General features: G+C 44.2%; 1 protein-coding gene across 2 annotated transcripts in view; it reads left to right on the top strand.

Moving 5' to 3' along the window:
- Window positions 1–17288, top strand: part of fras1 (Fraser extracellular matrix complex subunit 1) — a 714708-nt gene that overhangs the window by 137107 nt on the left and 560313 nt on the right. The gene's annotated exons all lie outside the window — the stretch shown is intronic.

Here is a 17288-nt window from a genome sequence, read left to right on the forward strand (position 1 = left end):
CCTGAGAGGGCAGATGGAGCCATTGCTTAACATCTCATGTAAAATTCTCAAGACCGATTTCCAAGGACTTTCTTCCTGTGTGAAATCGATGCAGGATAATTAGAGCCATGAATGGAGCCACTTATTTAAATCTGCAATAAAAAAAATTATTTTTGGTTCTTCATTTCACACATTCTTTCATTTCTATCTCCTCTACTGCTCAAAGAATATAATTAGGTGCATTCTAATGTATAATTACCGAGCACGACATTGCTGACTAAATGCACGTTACCACAGATATCAAATATGAATGCTAACTGTACTTAAATTCCTCTGTGTACATTTTGGTTTTCATATTTTTGTAATAGTTTCTGACGATGAAACTTGCAGTAACATAAACTGCGTTTGGGAATTATGGCTATATTATAGGAAAAAGAACAAATGGAACTTGCCCTGGTTCAGTATTCATTAGTTTCTAGAGTCACAATCATAGAGTCATACAGCACAGAAAAGACCCTTTGGTCCATCGCGTCTGCGCCACTCAAACAACCACCTGAATATTCTAATCCAATTTTCCAACACTTCGTCCATAGTCTTGTATGCCCTGGGATCGCAAGTGCACATCTAAATACTTCTTGAATGTTCTGAGGGTCTCTGCCTCCACCACCATTTTAGGCAGTGAGTTCCAAACTCCCACCACCCTCTGGATAAAAAAGTTTTTCCTCACATGCCCTCTAAACTTCCTGAGCCTTACCTTAAATCTATGCCCCCTGGTCGTTGACCCCTCAACCAAGGGGAAAGGATTGTTCCTGTCTACTCTATGCCCCTCATAATTTTCTACATCTCTATCATGTCCCCATCTCAGTCTTCTCTGCTCCAAGGAATACAATCCCAAGATTACCCAGTCTCTCTTCAGAACTAACAGTCTCCAGCCCAGACAACATCCTGGTAAATCTCCTCTGCACCCTTTCCAGTGCTATCACATTCTCTTGTAACGTGGGTTCCAGAGTTGCACACAATACTCTAGCTGTGGCCTAACCAACCAGTTATACAGTTCCAGCATAACCACATTGTAATGAGTGGCACGGTACACAGTGGCTAGCACTGTTGCTTCACAGCGCCAGGGTCCCAGGTTCGATTCCCATCTCGGGTCACTGTCTGTGCGGAGTCCTGTTCTCCCTGTGTCTGCGTGGGTTTCTTCCGGGTGCTCTGGTTTCCTCCTACACATGTCCTGTTCAGTCATTTGGACATCTGAATTCTCCCTCCGTGTACCCGAATAGGCGCATGGAGTGTGGCGAAATGGGGCTTTTCACAGAATCTTCCTTACAGTGTTAATGTAAGCCTACCTGTGACAATAAAGATTATTATAAACTAAAAAGTCAAGATAGTATTTCAGAATTCATAAATATATTTTTGCTTCTTTCTGTTTCTCTCGGTTTGTTAAATAAAACCTAGCACATTAACATTTAGACATATAGAGCAGCAGTCTTTCTTTGTGTTCCACAGAAAATATTCAAACATATGACAATTACTGCATATATTATTCACTTATAGCATAGGGTGCTAAATAAGGAAATGCATTATTTTTGACAAAGATAAATGTATCATGTGGCGGATGGTAAACTTCTCTGGGACTCATCTGCATTATACTGAGCAACTTGGATTGAAAAACAAAATGGTTCCAGATTTATAACACAACAAAGACTGGATTCTGACTAAATTACCAGAATAGGCTTAAGAGCAGTCTCCGCAGGCTTCACTCTTGCCGTTTCTGAATGTCTCCTGGATCCTTAACTAGATTATTGCTTTATAATCCACCATCGTTCTTTCAATCTCTTCCAGAGTAGGAATATTGCCATAAAATGTGAATTCAAGCACAGTAAATATGAGAAAAACAGTTCCTAACAACATATAACTCTGAATTTTTCAGTTTTAGCAGATCTATTGTCGCAAGAAATGAGTAGGAAGTGCACTCTTCAACTATCACTTGAAATTTTTCTACCCTGTAGTAAAATGGATAGATTATTTCCTCATTTATGCTTTTGTGTTCCTGATATTGGAGTATTGACTTAGTTTGCAGTATAACCCTTATTATGATACAAAACCTTGGCATGAAACTGAAGTCCATAGCACTGCTTGTGCAGGCTCTATGGCGGCCTGAGCCAAGAAAATGCACCATCTATATTTATGGCCACATTCTGTGTATGCGATCCTGGGAAAGATGCTAGTTTGGGTTTGCTGTTCATAGAGTGGTACTATCATGATGTCAATTGGCTCCAACAACTACTTGACAGTTTCCGAAACATTCTGCATGCTCTCTAGACCCCCCCCCCCCCACCTCTTTCCCTTTTGCTGGGTGGCGCTATTTAAAGGATCAAACATCAACTAGCTGGTGAGGTACTTTTGACTTGCATCTGCCCATGGTGTTCAGGATAGTATATTAGTGGATAGAGGATTGGCTAACTGATAGAAGACGAGAGGTGGGATAAGAGGAGCACAAAATAGGGCAGTCTTGCTGAAACTAGACAAGGCACTAGTTAGACCTAACATACTGTGAACAGTTTTGGTCCCCTTATCTAAGGAAAGATGTACTGGATTTGGGGGCAGTCCAGGGAAGGTCACTAAATCGATCCTGGGTATGAAGATATTTTCTTATGAGGGGAGGTTAAGTAGATTGAGCCTGTATTCGTTGGAGTTGAGAAGAATGAGAGGTGACCTTAGTGAGACATATAAGATACTCGGGGGACTTGACAGGGTAGATGCTGAGAGGATGTTTCCTCTTGTGGGAGAGTCTAGGGCCAGAGGGCTTAATCACAGAGTAAGGGATTGACCATTTAAGACAGAGATATGGAGGAATTTCTTCTCTGAGGGTAGTTAATTGTGGAATTCTTTACCTCGGAGTGCTATAGAGTCTGGATCATTAAATATGTTCAAGGCTGGGATAGACCGATTTTTAATCAGTAAGGGAATCAAGGGTCATGGGGCTCAGGCGGGAAATTTGAGGATTATCAGATCAGTCATGACCTCATTGAATGGCAGAGCAGACTTGTTGGGCCGAATGGTCTACTTCTGCTCCTACGTCTTATGGTTGAAAGCACCTTCCAAATCTGAGACATCTGCCACGTCGAAGGACAAGGGCATCAGAAGCATACGATTAAGTCCCACATCATATTCACACTTTTCTATTCTGTCATGGGATGTGGGTATCATTGCCTATGCCACCATTTACTGTTCATCCATAGTTATCCTAGAGAAGGTGGTGGTGAGCTGCCTTCATGAACCCTGCAGTCCACCTGGAGTAGGTACACTGTGTCTATGTGTTGTAGGTATACTCACGGTGTTGTTTGGAAGGGAGTTCTAGGATTTTGACCCAACAACAAAGAAGGAACTTGGAGATCCATCATTGTTCCTTCACTATCACCAGGTCAAGATCCTGGAACCACATCTCTAATAGCACTCTGTATGTACCTACTCCCGATGAACTGCAAAGTTCATGAAGGCGGTTCAACACTACCTTCACAAAGACAATTAGGAATGGGCAATAAATACTCACATTGCCAGCAATGTTCACACCCAAGAACAAAAGAAAAAAGCTTTATTTCAGCTGGCCCCATGATGTGGAGCACTCTGCCTCCCATCAGTGGATGAAAGTATGGCTGTTCCCCTGTTGATTCTCTTCTGCTTCCTCCTTTTATGGGGTGCCTTGTCCTGCAAGGCAAGAAAGCAGAATATCAGTAATTGTATTGCATTACGTTTGGGTGATGTGCCTTCAGAGCTGAATAGCTGGAGATATCTGGAGCCTGCGAGGGCTGGGTTTGAGGCTTGCGTCATTGGAAAGTATGTGAGGGTGAGGTGGAGTGTGTGACTAAGCATGAGCCCTGAGTGCTAGGGAACACTAATAGGTGAGGGATGGGGTGAGGTGCATTCAGCAATGTGCGAGGCTGCTGGTTTGGTGGGTATGAACTGTCATGTGAAGATGCAATCACTGACCTTGATGACCCATGTGATGTTAACATTTTTTGTGTCACTGCTGTAGTCCTCGCAAACCCCCGGTGCCCACAGAAATCAGGCCTGTCACATCCACGACTACCTCTCCTTCTCCAGACATTTCTTTTCCCTCTTTAGAATTTCAGCAACAGCCTCCTGTTATTTAGTGCAGCGATAAGAGGGGCAGACTACCGTTAAAAATAGGAGGCTGGTTGGAACATGTAATCTTCTTGCATACTGCCTCCCTGTTGAAAATGTAGCCAGACAGCAGCACAAGATCCATTAGGCTTCATATTGAAATCCCTGAAATGAAGAATCAGTGCAAAGTTGGCATACTGCCTGTGTTGTGTTATGTACTCTGGGATAACACAGGCTGCAACTCGATGCAGCTTTGACCAAAAGATACTCCAGACTTTGAAGTAAGTTCAATGTGATTTATTGAACCATTAGCACAGTTCTCTATGAGTTTGACTCTCCTGCTAATCTTACCATAGTAAATCAGTCTAACTAACCAATCTGCTCTAAGCCACGTGGTGGGTGTGATGGTTCTGATCTGCCCCTGTCCTACTGTCTAAGTGTTGCCTGTGGAAAGAGACAGAGCATGTGTGTCCTGTTCTTTTATATGGGTTGTGTAATGCCCCCTTGTGGTAGTGTCACCTCTGGGTGTCTTGACTGCCCATTGGTCGTGTCCTATTCTCTGTGTTCATTAGTTGTATGTCTGCATGTCATGACGTCTCTGGTGCTACCTCTAGTGTTTACTTAGTCATAGTGTATTTACATTAACCCCTTGTGTATTTACAGTGATGCATATCACCACATCCCCCCTTTTTCCATGTTACATATTTTCTGTAAAAATTGAACAAAAACAGGTAAATAAGCGATGACATGTACAAGTTATGATGACTGTGATGACAATACAAGATCAAAGAATAGTTATGATGACATTGAGGATTATACAATACCAAATAATAGTTATGATGACATTGAGGATTATACAATACCAAATAATAGTTATGAGTCCAAAGTTCATGAATTTACACGGTTGAGTGGCTTTCTTGTGCTGTTATGGAAGTGTCGATGTTGATGTTGTCATTCCCTTATGAATGCCGTCAGTGTGCCCGTGCTTAAGGAACCACAAAGACATCAGGAGATGTTCAAATGGTCAAATCACTTCGTTGTCTGATTTGGACTCCTTTTTTTTCGATGCTTGTCGTAGCGATTCTTGATGTCATCTTTCCTGTCTGACCTGGTGTCTGTGTTTGCGGTATTGATGCCGTATGTCAGCTGCCTTGAAAGCTGGTCTGCTTGTTTGTAGTGTAGCAAACGTGAATGTGTAAGATGCGTTATCATGCCATGGTATGTCTGTACATTTGCCATGGTCTTGAAAATGAAATGAAAAATGAAAATCGCTTGTCACAAGTAGGCTTTAAATGAAGTTACTGTGAAAAGCCCCTAGTCGCCACATTCCGGCGCCTGTTCGGGGAGGCTGCTACGGGAATTGAACCGTGCTGCTGGCCTGCCTTGGTCTGCTTTAAAAGCCAGCGATTTAGCCCAGTGTGCTAAACCAGCCCTTGAGCTGTGAGCTGTGCTGTGACAGTGTCCTGCATTGGCAGAGTTGTACCATGTCGTACCAGTCGTCGTTCCATTGTTGTTTTTGTCATGTTTGTTGTTGACATTGGTGCCTTTGGTATGCTTCTTGTTGTTGTCTGCTGTTGTTTTTGTAGGTTTTGCTGTTGTGCTTGTTGCGCTCAATGACCACCCCGAGTAGATAATGCGAGTCCTTCACAAAGTTACTTGTGTCAGTGCCATTCGTGGCATCTGCTGTGTCATTGAGCGTGCCGTCTCTGATTCCTCGGCGCTCCCCGTCTGGAGTCATGTCCGGTTCACTAGAATCATCTTTGGCTTGTCGATGCTCCCTGTTTGGAGTCATTTCAGGTTCTTGTGAAGAGGCTCCAGTAGATGAGGTTTGAATTAACGTGGTGTCACTGGTAGCCTCACTTTGATTGTCGAGTGCCTCTGTACATACTAGCTGAGATCTGTCAGTCTCGCTGAGATGTCGCACATCTTGTATGGGAATTGTGAAGCCTTTGTCACTTGTCGCACATACAGTGGGTAGACCTTCAGTGTCTTGTCGGTTAGATCAGTGTTCTTCAAACTCAGGGAGGCGACCCGCGGGTGGGTCGCGGGCGAGTGTCGGGAGGGTTGCGGAGCTGTCCTTCGCGGCGCTCCCGATCGCGGAAATCCCCGCGCAGCAGCCGGCGTTTAATAACGCCGGCTGCAAGCGGCCTTTAAAATGGCCGCGAGCATGTAAAACAAATTCGGCCGCATTGCACATACGTGCATGATCATGATCGGCCGCTATTTTTTTAAACGGTCGCAGCTTTTTGTTTTACAAGTTTGGGGGGGTTTTATTCATTTATTTTATTCATTTAATTTTTATTTAAAAATTTTTAAAAATTCTTTTAATTTTTTTTTACAAGTTCGGGGGGGTATTTTATTCATTTATTTTATTCATTTAATTTTTTTCCCATTTATTTTATTCATTAAAAAAATTTTTTTTTTAATAAGTTCGGGGGGGTTTTATTCAATAAAATTTTACGGAAGAAAATGCAGAACTTTGGACAGATGGAGACTCCATACTTTCCGGCACCGGAAGGCTTCACCTTCATCCAACAGGTTCCATTGGAGGAGTGTGTACGAGGGCCAAAGAGACCCAAACCCATTGCCTCCATTTTTATCAGCAGCAAACAAGGTAAGAGAAAATGGTGGGTCGCGAAGGTCAGCCGGCGTGGGTCGCGAAGGTCAGCCGGTGTGGGTAGCGAAGGTCGACCTTGTTGGGTCCAGAAGGTCAGCCGGGTTGGGTCCCGAAGGATGGCCGGTTGGTAAAAATGGGTTCCCGGAAAAAAACTTTGGAGAACACTGGGTTAGATGAGCTGGGTAGACTGTCAGAGTCTTCTTCTGGTGGCTCAAATAATCTGGGTATACTGTCATAGTCTTTTTGTTGTTCACGTGAGTGAGGTAGACTGTCATAGTCGTCTTGCTGTGCACTTGAGCGTGGCAGATGTGCATCATCTGCTGCTGGTTGCTCAGATAAGGTTGCTAGACCTTCATGGTCTTGTTCATGCAAGGACTGCGCTCTGGAGTCTTGCGTTGCTTCCATCGTGGAGTCTGTCAACGAGCTCACTGTGGAGGATTGTATCGCTCTCTCTGTGGAGACTGGCATCGTTCCCTGTTTGGAGTCGTGCAGTGGTCTCGCTGTGGAGTCTGTCATCGCTTTCTGTGCGGAGTTGGGGATTCTTCGTGGTGCGTGGACCACTCTGTGTGGAGTCGGGGACTCTTCGTGGTGCGTGGACCACTCTCTTGGCATCAGTCCGCTCTCTGGGCTTGTACCGCTCTCTGTCTCTTGGCGTCAGGCAGCAGCAGAATCCTGTACTCATGGATCGGGATGTCGTCTATGCTGGGCTAAGCGTCCTCAAATCCGAAGATCTCATCGTCGGATGCTTCAATGTACAACACATCTCGTTGCGGTTCGGATTTGGTACTGAGGTCGCCACGTCCAATGATGAAATCATTCTCTGAGTCGTAGTCTTCAAGGACTAAATCATCTCTTGGGGTGGTACTGACTACTTGTTGCAGGGTTCTGTGAAGGTTACTTTCAGCTACTGGTCGAAGTTCAGGCATTGTGCTGTCGTTCCAGGTGAAAGAATTGTGTTTTCTGGCTTTAAATTTTTTCCCCACTATTTTTGGACATTTTCCCTTTAAGTGGGCGTGGTCCGGGGCCTATGACGCTTGTGACGTAGAACGTAGGAATGGATTGCACGTGTGCAGATCGCTTTTCCTTCACTGTGCGCTCTTTTCGCAACTGTTGCAAAACATTGTTGCGCCGGTTCGCGTCTTCTCGGGAACTGCGCCTGTGCGGCTCCTTGCGCAAGATGGTTGCCAATCAAAATTGCCGTTTGCCTCTGCTGCAAGCCTACCTTTGCCTCGTGCTGAGTATAGGAGCCAGTTTTACCGATTTCAGTTGTGTTCACCTCGCAGTAGTTTTCAAACTTGTCCAGGACTGTCTGGAAGTCTCTCTTGTCCTGTCCTTTGGAGTACTTGAAGGAGTTGAAGATTTCTGTTGCACTTTCACCCACAATGATCTATCTTCTCAGTATCGGCCACGCCATCTAGGTCGGATTCTACCATGTAAATCTCAAATCTCTGCTTGAATGCACGCCACTTGGCACTGAGATTGCCGTGGTACCTGAGCTGCTGATGAACTGGAATCTCGATCATCTTGCCTGGGTGCTGTTGCTGGTAGTCACGGATCTTGCTGAGTTGAACTATATAGATTCAACAGGCACTACTGGTACCATGTTGTGTTATGTACTCTGGGATAACACAGGCTGCATCTCTATGCAGCTTTGACCAAAAGATACTCCAGACTTTGAAGTAAGTTCAATGTGATTTATTGAACCATTAGCACAGTTCATTATGAGTTCGGCTCTCCTGCTAATCTTGCTATAGTAACTCAGTCTAACTAACCAGTCTTCTCTAAGCCACATGGTGGGTGTGATGCTTCTGATCTGCTACTGTCTAAGTGTCGCCTGTGGAAAGAGACAGAGCATGTGTGCCCTGTCCTTTTATATGGGTTGTATAATGCCCCCTTGTGGTCGTGTCACCTCTAGGTGTCTTGACTGCCCATTGGTCGTGTCCTATTCTATGTGTTCATTAGCTGTATGTCTGCATGTCATGACGTCTCTGGTGCTCCCTCTAGTGTTTACTTATTCGTAGTGTATTTACATTAACCCCTTGTGTATTTACAGTGATGCATATCACCACAGCCTGCATCAATAGAAACTGGTGCATGCAAGTCAGAAATTGTGACCCCCATGCAAAAAGAACAGAACTTTACACAGTTTCAGCCAAGATAGTTAGAGGGTACTAGCATTTGCTCAGCACCATGGGCTGCAAGAGAAGGGCTAATGTGGAAGAGAAGTCACTGTTGTCTCTGTACCTGACTGATATGCAGTGATGCACACTGGAAAACATGCATTATGTAGAGGGCAGGCAAAGCGGCATCAGTTTTTGAAGTGAAATTACTTGCCTGCTGACGTGGACATTGTCGTGTTAGGTACACTGGTCTAACACTGGCTGCAACTGGATGCAGTTTAGATCAGAAAGATACTCCAGACCTTGAAGTTAGTTCAATCAGGTTTATTGAACTAACAGCACAGTTCTCTGTGACTTTGACTCTCTGCTAACTTAAGAGTGGTTACTCTGTCTGACTGAACCAGACTAGCTCTTGGCCTCATGGTGGAGGTGTGAGATTGTAACAACACCCTTGACTGACTCTCTAGATGTTCATCATTGGAAAGAGATGGTGTGTGAGTGCCTCATGTCTTTTATAGTCAGATCCCACCCCTGAGTGTCCTGCCTGCTTATTGATCATGTCCTGTTCTCTGTGTCCATTAGCTGCTTGTCTGTATATCATTATGTGTGTGTCTGCATATCATGACAGACATGAGGGTGACTATTTAGTTAAGTTACCCATGAGCTGAAGACACCGGGGCTCGATGATTTCTCGGTGGAATTTTATAAAAAGTTTAAGGATAAGTTCATTGCCAGAGAGGATGGGTCAGACATCCATTTCATTGCTGCTTCAAAAGGACAAGGGCCCAGTGGAGTGTGGGTCATACAGGCCTATATCGCTGTTGAATAAGATATTTATTTTTGTGTTGTAATGTTTTTCAAATGTTAAACATGTGAACTTTTTTTTAAAAATTACCCGTGAGCTGCTCTCACCATTGAATTTTCAATGAAAAAATTCAAAGAAAATGAATACTAAGGAAGCTGAAAGCTGTGTGAAACCAGGTTCAACATATGGTTTTGTTTCGCACTCCGAAATGTATCGCATGATTGTCAATGGGATGCAGTGACCCTCTGTTTTCTCCTTTATGCTCTCTCTCTCTCTATCTGAACTCTCAAGTCCTTTTGCTCGATAACATTTTTGTAATTTGCCTTTTTTGTGTCTGAACTAAACAGGTCATATTTCACCTGCAGACCTCTCAGATCTTTCGAAATTTGATACCATATTTTCTGCCACACACATTAACATTTATTTAGAGTGTTGAGAGATGATACATTAAAAATAAATCTGTACATACCCTGCAGTGCAGATTGGCAGAAATCAAGACGCTGTGCAAATCCTTGTGGTATAATTAAGTCACCACAAAACATTCTGACCACAAGAGTAAGAAATGAATGAGAAACATTCATGTCCATAAAAAGGAGAAAAGACTGACAAAAGCAGCAAAACTGATGACTTCATTATTGGAGCTTAATTCTCCTTTCAGGTCCTTGGATGCACATTTGAGAATAAATTAGACCAGGATAATAGAATCTTTGAACGTCAAAAAGGGAATGTTTCTAATTGTTGGTCACTTGGGACAGCTACCTACAATGTTACCATGAATAATTTAAACCTAATTCTTTCTATACAGGATTTAATTTGGCAGCTTCATATTCAAATGCTTTCAATTTTTCAAAAATCATTAAAATGTTGAATTAAGAATTCAACTGCTCCGATTTTGGACTGGGGGTGGGAGGGGGTGGTGGCAGGTGTGATGATTTGTGACCTAACTTGTGCATGCTTTCTTCCCCCACCATATGTACCTTGGAGCAGGTTAGAATTAAGCAGGTTTCATTCTGTTGCCATTTGTATCAGCAGTTGCCTCTGTGCTCAGCAAGCAGTCAATATGGATTTTGTCTTTAACGTATAGCTGCTTTATGTTGGACGTTTTTTTTTCTAAATTGCTACCGAAATAATTTAAAATAAAAATTTAGAATACTCAATTCATTTTTTCCAATTAAGGGGCAATTAAGCGTGGCCAATCCACCTACCCTGCACATCTTTGGGTCGTGGGGGCGAAACCCACGCAGACACGGGGAGAATGTGCAAATTCCACACGGACAGTGACCCAGGGCCGGGATCGAACCTGGGACCTCGGCACCTTGAGGCAGCAGTGCTAATCACTGCGCCACCGTGCTGCCCCCAGTTAATTTTTTAGGCGAATTCAGCACCTTTATGTTAGCGGGAAATGCTTTTTGGTGTTAGTTGGCTTACATTTAACTTGCCTTTCCAGCAAAATGTATTTTCCAATGGCAACATTTAATATTTAAAAAAAAATTAATTATGCTAGTTCAATCCTTGTGACGCATGATTGTAAAGGCAGTGGAGGTCAGTGTTGACGAAAGCATTTTTATTCACTTTCCACTGCAACGAGAATTTGTTGTCAATTTACGGCAGAGACGCCAATAAGATTGCACCTATTAATATTGAGTGATATTGCTTTTCAGAGTTGCCAGGTATCAGATGATACCACCACAAGGTTCAACCGGATATTGATCAAAGACCCAATAACCAGTCAGTTAGTTCAAGTTCAATAATGGTTTAGTTACACACAAGATTAACTCGCACATGCAACATAAAAACACTACAAGCTAAATTACACCTAACACTACAACAACCTGTACTTAACTTTCAGGCACCCGGCTTTGGCAGAGGAACAAGGCCTTTGTTCGGATCTGGAGTGGCTGGGTCTGGAGAAGTAACTTTGGTTTTGCTGGGCTCATCCATCTGGTAGCGATCGTTGATCTTGAACTTGCTTCTGGTCGTGGTGTTGCAGTTGGCTTCAGGTTTCGGCCGAGCCGAAGAGTGCCGGTGTGCCAGGACCAAGAGAGGCCGAACACATGGCAGTGTCTCTCTTTATCCTTTGGGGTTTCACGCTCTTTTGGGCGGTCCTTAGCTTTGGACCCAATAATTTGGCAGGCTTCGATTACTGCCTTCGATTTGAGCCAATAAGACCATAAAGGGGCGGGTGCCTTGATGGCTGGACGTGTCCTGAACGGTCATTGACCTTGGCTGTTTGGGCTTCCTGGGTGAAGGGAGTGGCGCCAATGTTTCTGGAATTGTATCTGATACCTGAGTACCAGTCCTTTGTCCTGGGGAAATGGGCCATTAGAATGCAAATCGGCTAGGCGTTTCGATACTGTCTGTTCTCTGTTAGCAAATATACATTTAGGCTCTGAGTTTGCCTGAATCCTGTATTGGCTATATTTCCCTTGAATCTTTGTAAGTATCTATGTTTCCTTTGTAAGTGGCCATCCCAGATGGCTACAGTCCATCCTCTTGATCCTAAACGCGAAGCGTGGTGGATCACAATACTGATCCTTCATCTGTTCTTTGGTGTGCCGGGTACCCTTGGTCAAGGACAGGTTCTATACTACTCTGTCCTATGTATTGGAGCATTTACCTAAGTTTTTAATACATCACACATTTATAAATTCTAAAGGGGCACTATAAAACATTTAATCATTACACATTTAACTTATTTACACAAAGGGGAACCTCTAACTGTCCTTACCTATACTACACTTATGCTGCTAGCTAATAACCAAAAAGAACTTATATTACAGTTCAAATTTTTAAACAATAGCAACATCACATTCCTACTTAACTTATTAAATTTACCGAAATGCGAACTTTATTTATCAGAAAAGGGTTCAAAAAGAGTATGAGGTCTGTTGAAGTCCAACAAAAGGGGCTCGGAGTGTATATATCGGGGAGCGGGAGGCTCCCCTTCACCATTTTCGAAGTCTAAATGTCTGAACGACACTGCAGAGTGTTGCAATAACTAATAGGGCTTCTACCATGTATGAGAGGGAATACCATCTTAAGATGTTATCACACCATGTGGGGGTATCAGTGTTTATTTTCATGTGAGGTGTGGTGTCCGGGCGAGGGGTCTCATATTGTATGGTCATGTTTGGGGCCAATGTGGTGTGGGGTACAGGGGCCGTCGACGCGCGCAACTGTAGTGATCCAACATGATCATAATGGAGGTCATCAGTTCTGTCTTCATCTTGTCTTTAGTTCCTTGTATCTTCGTATATTCCTGGGGGTGCAAACAGAATATCTGTTATTACCTTTGTTTAATATCTCGTTAGTCTGTCTGTTTCTCCTTAATGTCAATTTCCCATTAGAATTGTCACCATGTGTGACTCCCTCATTTTTTTTTTAACCAACCATTTTGGAGACAAGACATCCGAAAAGAAAATTCTGTTAAAGTGCGAGGAATTCTTGCAGCTTGTGATCGATGCAATGAGTGGGCGGATACTTTATTCGACCAGTCTTTCTTAAATCACAACCATGGGAGGTTGAGGCTTATCTTAACCAGCCAAATTTCGGGGTGGCCAGTTTTATATATTTGTTAGCCGCAATCACATTTGGCCTGGGGTGTAACTAGCATATTGAGCTGGTGTAGTGTGACCAAAGAAGAGAGGAAGGAGAGAAACAAAAATGAAGTGGCATTGCTGAGGTGACCCTGCCATGAGAAGTGGTGGGTAAGTGCTCACAGTTTGCATGGGGCAGCTAGGACCTTGTAGCTGCTGTGCGTGGTGTTCTCTTTCATATCTGGTGGCTAGTCTAGCTGGTGGTGGGGGTCTCCTGCAATCTCGGGCGAAATGACCTGACTGCCCACAGTAGTAACATGACCCCTGGGGCACGTAAGGTGGAGCAGGCTCTCTGGTGTATTGCTCCTTTGAGTATGGTTCCCTGGGTATGGGGTTGGGCTGTTGGTGTCGTTGCTGGTTCGGGGGGTTTTGTCGGCATTCGCGGGCGTAATGTCCCTTTTGTCCACAATTATAGCATCCCTGTGCTCTGTGGTGCTGTCCGTCATGTCTACCTTCGTTTACCCATGCGGGGTCCTGATGTATCCTTACTGGATTCATATTTGCTTCTGCCTTCTCCTGCTCTGTCTTTTTATGTAGGGATTATTCCCAAGCTCTAGAAAGTCTCTTCAGAACCCACACTTCGTTATGTGTGGCGTCTGAAGGGTCATAATTCGAACAGGCTTTTTGAGCTGCTTCTGTGGCGTGGGAGACTAAAATACGGGTCCATTTGGTTGTGTTTTCGACATTTAAGTATCGCTTTGAAGTGTATCCAAAGGCGACCTGCATATGCAGTTGGATGCTCTCCCTTCTTTTGTCTGCAGCGATTTAGACCTTCTACGGGATCTCCTCTGTTATAACCAATTGCATCTAAAATAGCTGCCTTCCTCCCTTGGAGGCTTCCTCCTTCTACATTCTGTGGATCGAGTAATGCTGAACTAACGGATGGCTCAAGGCTCATCACCAGAAGTTTCACTTCCTCTGGTTCGTCCAGACCATACATAACTGTCGTCTTACTTGCTCAAAGAAATAGTGTGGGTCTGCTGTGAGTTGGAATGGTTCAATTTTGGCGCAGGCATCTCTCAATTGTGTGATGGATAATGGGGTGGTGTACACAAAATCGGGTTCCTCGCGATCCTGTGACGTGCGCTGTGTGGTGACTGGATTCATGGGGTTGTGTGCTGCCTGTGCAGTCAGTGGTGCGGGTGCTTTCTTTTTCGGGGCCTGGGAGGATTTATTGTGATTTTCGATATCTTCTACATACCTATAGGCAGTTTCATTGAGTTCCTGCCAATCGGGGCCATCTTCCTGGCCTAAATTTGGTCCAAAGGTGTCTCTGAAACCATTTTGCACTGAGAGCAGTGACTGTAACCTTGAAATTTGCTGCCTGCATTTGGCGTGGTCTACTGAACTCTGCCTTTGTTCTGTTGTGGAACCGTGGAGTGCTCGTAAAGCTGCCTTCAAGTCTGCGCATTGCTTCTTTAACTGTTCTACCTGTTGTTCCGTCTCTTCTCTTACCAAGACTGCGCATTGTGTATCTTGGTAGGCCTTATCATATTGTGTCTGAAAGCTGCTTAGGTGGACTAACAAGATTGCTGTGCCCGTTTGACATCAGCCATCTCCTTGTCTTTTGCTGCTAGCTGTTCTCGGAGTTGCTCATTAACTTTTCCGCACTTGCTAACGCTTCCCTCACTCTTCTCCTCTTTCTCTACAATCTCTCTGCGGAGCGTCCTCACGACCTCCTCTGTGCCTCGCAATTGTGCCAGACAGGACACGATTGTCATTGGCTTACGAACTTTCCCTAAACTCTTCTTGTGTATCTCGGTTAGGTTACCCCACCAAGTTTGTCCTATACCACCAGGACCTGACTCTTCATTCGAACAAAACGCAGACCAAAGGGACCATCCTTTCCCCTTTAGGTATTTCCTTAGTTCCTCTTCCCATATGGGACACTGCTCTGCTCTACTGGTCGCTGTGACCTCGGGTTCCTGTGGGTTCATAAGACGTTCCATTGCCTTTGTGGCCATTTCTACTGGTATCTCTTTTCTGTATCCTAAATTTGGGACAGGGGGGAATAGGGTGGCGATGCAAACACCAGGTATCGCCTAAGCTACTTTCTGGTTCACAAACTCCCGATAGTTTTAAGCAACAAAATCTAACGGGTTTACCTTATATCCCTGTTAGTACACATGCAAATTACTACACACTTCCGAATCTTGGAGATTTGATCAATACGGGTCTTACAGTTGTGGTTTCTTTCACTTTTCCAATTGGGTTTCTAATTCAATGTTTTGTGGGTTCTCTTGGAGTGACAAAATCACTTCTAGGTCGAGTCTCGTCAGAGTCGCCAATAACTGTTGCCAATTTGCACCGGAGACGCCAATAAGATTGCCCCTATTAATATTGAATGATATTGCTTTTCAGAGTCGCCAGGTATCAGATGATGCCACTACAAGGTTCAACCAGATATTGATCAAAGACCCAACAACCAGTCAGTTAGTTCAAGTTCAATAATGGTTTATTTACACACAGGATTAACTCATACATGCAACATAAAAACACTATAAGCCAAATTATACCTAACACTACAACAACCTGTACTTAGCTTCAGGCACCCGGCTTTTGCAGAGGAACAAGGCCTTTGTTCGGATCTGGAGTGGCTGGGTCTGGAGAAGTAACTTCGGTTCTGCTGGGCTCATCCGTCTGGTAGCGATCGTTGATCTTGAACTTGCTTCTGGTCGTGGTGCTGCAGTTGGCTTCAGGTATAGGCCGGGCCGAAGAGTGCCGGTGTGCCAGGGCCAAGAGAGGCCGAACACATGGCAGTGTTTCTCTTTATCCTTTGGGGCTTCGCGCTCTTTTGGGGGTTCTTAGCTTTGGACCCAATAATTCGGCAGGCTTCGATTACTGCCTTCGATTTGAGCCAATAACGGGGCGGGTGCCTTAATGGCTGGGCGTGTCCCGAGGGGTCATTGACCTTGGCTGTTTGGGCTTCCTGGGTGAAGGGAGTGGCACCAATGTGTCTGGAATTGTATCTGATACCTGAGTACCAGTCCTTTGTCCTGGGGAAATGGGCCATTAGAATGCAAATCGGCTAGGGGTTTCAATACTGTCTGTTCTCTGTTAGCAAATATACATTTAGGCTCTGAGTTTGCCTGAATCCTGCATTGGCCATATTTCCCTTGAGTCTTTGCAAGTATCCGTTTTTCCTTTGTAAGTGGCCATCCCAGATGGCTACAAATTCACCAGAATAAATCTGATATAGTGCAACCCTTGCTTTACTCTGCTAATCCAATGGGAACATTTTCTTGTTTGCACTACATATACTAGTGAAACCATAAACACATCTTTATGAATATATTTCCTGTGTTCTACACTTGGAGCACAGAGGAAATCTTCTGAGTGAGCGACTTGAGCCCCGGGGGGATCCAGTACCATGACCTTGTTGGACTGCTCAGTAACATTGGCAAATGAGTGCCCAGTTGTGGAGAATGATGTGCCTTGTGTTACACTTACCAAAAATAGGATTGAAATGCCCAAAATGATTTCAGGTGGAACTTTAAGCTGACAACCTGAGAAGATTTTGATGTTCATAGTATTAAGAACCCTGCTGATGTTAAATGTCAGGGTATCCCAAAATCCAGAAGGGCATCTTGGCACATTCTTAGTGGTGTATATTTTCACTTTTGTATATTGTGAGAAAAGATATGCAAATCAGGGAGGAATAGTCCAGTCGTTTTGTGATCAATTAAAAATGAAAGGAATGCTTATTATCTTAAAAGAAAACACATGATAAGAAGGACTATCATACACTACAACAGTACACTTAACTACACGGATGGCTTTAGATACATACACAGTGGGCAGTAGTTTTGATATTTCGTCAATGTCAGCCTCTGACTGAAACTTGGTCTGCAGCTCTCCAGCTGCACAGCCAAATTTTTAGTTCAGATTTTGAGCCGGGGTGGGGGCGACATACATCAGTGGGCATGGTTTATGTTGTCATCCCAAAAAAGCATCAGCCCCCCCCTCCCTCCCCGCCACCACAAACATGAACATTTGGACCTCCCTCCTACCCCCAATGAAGAGAATGGAAACCCTGCCCCCAATGC

This window comes from Scyliorhinus torazame, chromosome 3 (assembly GCF_047496885.1).
Source record: "Scyliorhinus torazame isolate Kashiwa2021f chromosome 3, sScyTor2.1, whole genome shotgun sequence".
In the NCBI taxonomy this organism is placed as follows: domain Eukaryota; kingdom Metazoa; phylum Chordata; class Chondrichthyes; order Carcharhiniformes; family Scyliorhinidae; genus Scyliorhinus; species Scyliorhinus torazame.